This window comes from Microtus pennsylvanicus, chromosome 4, assembly GCF_037038515.1.
Source record: "Microtus pennsylvanicus isolate mMicPen1 chromosome 4, mMicPen1.hap1, whole genome shotgun sequence".
In the NCBI taxonomy this organism is placed as follows: Eukaryota; Metazoa; Chordata; class Mammalia; order Rodentia; family Cricetidae; genus Microtus; species Microtus pennsylvanicus.
Genome location: NC_134582.1, coordinates 104,706,574 through 104,709,224, shown reverse-complemented (window position 1 = coordinate 104,709,224; position 2,651 = coordinate 104,706,574). Strand labels below are relative to the sequence as shown.

General features: G+C 41.5%; 1 non-coding gene across 1 annotated transcript; it reads right to left on the bottom strand.

The window, feature by feature from the left end:
* Nucleotides 1-468: 468 nt before the first annotated feature.
* On the bottom strand, nucleotides 469-630 carry LOC142849137 (U1 spliceosomal RNA). Its single transcript, XR_012910536.1, has one exon. It is a non-coding gene; the product is annotated as a U1 spliceosomal RNA (small nuclear RNA).
* Between the last annotated feature and the right edge of the window lie 2,021 nt (nucleotides 631-2,651).

The window sequence follows — 2,651 nt, the reverse complement described above, 5'->3', positions numbered from 1 at the left end:
TAATGTGCCAAATGATGGTAGCTCAAGCCTTTAATCCCAGAACTTGGGAGGCAGAGGCAGGAGGATCTCTGTGAGTTTGAGGCCAACCTGGTCTACGGAGTGAGTTCCAGGACAGGCTCCAAAGCTACAGAGAAACCCTGTCTTGAAAAACAAAACAAGCAAAAAACAGAAAAAAAGAAAAAATTCAGGTTATAAAATCCCTTCTCCTAAAAGGTGTTCGTATATGATTTTTAAAATTCTTTTATAAGAAACGCATATGAGCCAGTTGGTGGTGGTGAACAACTTTAATCCAAGCCTCAGGAAGCAGAGGCAGGCAGATCTCTGAGTTCAAGGCCAGCCTGGTCTCCAGAGCTACGAGGGCTACACAAGGAAACCCTGTCTCAACAAACCAAAAAGAATAAATAAATAAATAAATAAATAGTAAAAGAGAATTAAAAGGCATGTGAATATTTATATGTATTTACTCTTGTGGGGAGATTGAATGTGGTCCCCCACTACCACAAATTGTATAGTCAAGTTTCCTGCATTGGGGGAAATCTCGGGGGTCAGCACAACCAGAGTGCAATGGATAAACCTTGCCCTGGGAAAACCATCTTCATGATCACGGCATCTTCCCTGCCAGGTAAGAGCAAACATCATCAAAAGGAGAAACCACAGGCTGTGAGATGTCTCCATGGGTAAAGTCTTTGCCAAGAAACCTGATGGCCCGAGTTCCTAACCCAGAAGCCACGAAAAGGTGAAAAGAGAGAACTCACTCCACAGAATTGTCCTCTGACCTCCTTGTGTACACATGCCCCTCTGGAGTCATAGTAAATAAAACTTTTTTATTTTATTTTATTAGTAGTAGTAGTAGTATTTGTTTTTTCGAGACAGGGCTTCTTAAAAAAAACCTTAAGAAGTCAAGTTAGAAAATAATAGAACTAAAAAATGTGACTTTTGGAGGTGGAAGCAGATGGTATAGGGGCTGGGTAAAAATGGAACTGAGAGCTGGGCAGTGGTGGCACACGCCTAATCCCAGCACTCGGGAGGTAGAGGCAGGCAAATCTCTGTGATTTTGAGACAGACAGCCTTGTCTAGAAGAGCTAGTTCCAGGACAGGCTCCAAAGCTAGAGAAACCCACTCAATTTTTTTTTTTTAACCTTTTTGTTGTTGTTGTTTTGAGACAGGCTTCACTATATAGCCTGGAACTTAGAACTTGCAATGTGGGCAGACTGGCCTCAAACTAACACAAAACTGCCTATTTCTGCCTCCTGAACTCTGGGGTTAAAGGGCTGCACTACCATGCCTGTAAAAAAGGTAAAATCTCTAAAAAGTCTTTATAAATTTATTCCTAATTTAATAATATTAATCCCAATACTTTCTCCTGCCCACTAGGTGGCAGTGCTCTCTAAATTAACAGTAGGTCTTGAGTCTGAAAGCCTCCTCCGGTTAACAGTCCTTTTGAGTTTTTCTCAAAGACTGACCAAACTTAACTTTTGTTCATAGTTATGCAATATTCTTTCAAAAAACAATGTTATGCAGAATCTCACTATGTAGTCCAGGCTGGCCGTGAATTCCCTAGGCAGCCTGTTTTGGCTTTTACCTCATGTCCTCCTGCTTCTGCCTCCTATGTGCTAGGATTTCAGACATGCACCACCACGACCAGCTTGTTCTTTAGAAGTTTAATAACAAAGATGAATGCATCCTGTCTCCCTCCTCATGAACTATATTAAAATAAACAGGATAACTGGAGTGGAAGGGGCGGACAGAGGCCATCTAGGTTTCTTGTCTCCCTCCAAACAGGTTTCTGTAGCATTTTTTTTCTTGGCTTGAAAAACATTAACATTTCTCAGGTATCCATTTCAATGTTTAACACGAAGTCAAGTGTTTTATTTTATCCCTTTCATAAAGCAAACAAATTCTGAGTAACAATCATGTGCCAGGTATGTGAGTCGGGAGACAGTTCTGCTGGCTTCCATGGGTAGACTGGGGGTCACCTGGCTGTCACCTTCTGAGGAAGGGAAGATTTGCTGTGGCTCCTGTTGACACAGCAGTGATTGTGATGGTTAACTTTAACTGCCCACTTAACACAGCTTAGAATCATTTGGGAAGAGAGATTCAAAGAGGGATTGCCCAGATGAGGGTGTCCTATGGGCATGTCTAGGGGAGATTAACTGTTGTAAGATTCAGCCTGAAAGTGGGTAGCACCTTTCTGATGTGGGAGTCCCCTCTGTCTGCTGTGAACACGGTTTTTATTGCCATTGGCCTACAGCAATGCAGAATAGAGCTGGGTGGGGAAAGCTAAACTAAATGCAGGGAGAAAGAAGGTGGAGTCAGAGAGATACCGTGTAGCTGCTGAAGGTAAAAAACGGTACCAAGAACCATCAGGAAACTCCTTGAGGGGCCTCTCATAGGTCAAATGTGGTCCAGTCATTCCCATTCACTGGGGACATGCCTTCCCCAGGAAAATTCGAAAATCCAGTGCTTGTTGTAAAAAAAAAAAAAAGAAGGAAGAAAGAAAGAAAGAAAGAAAAAGAAAAAAAACATACTGCTTTGGATGATAAAATAAACATATAGGAATATAGGATGAATCAAAATTTCCAGTCAAAAAAGAAAACATATATTCTTGGCATAAATGATCAAGGAACAAAACTGAGAGTACTAATTGGAAT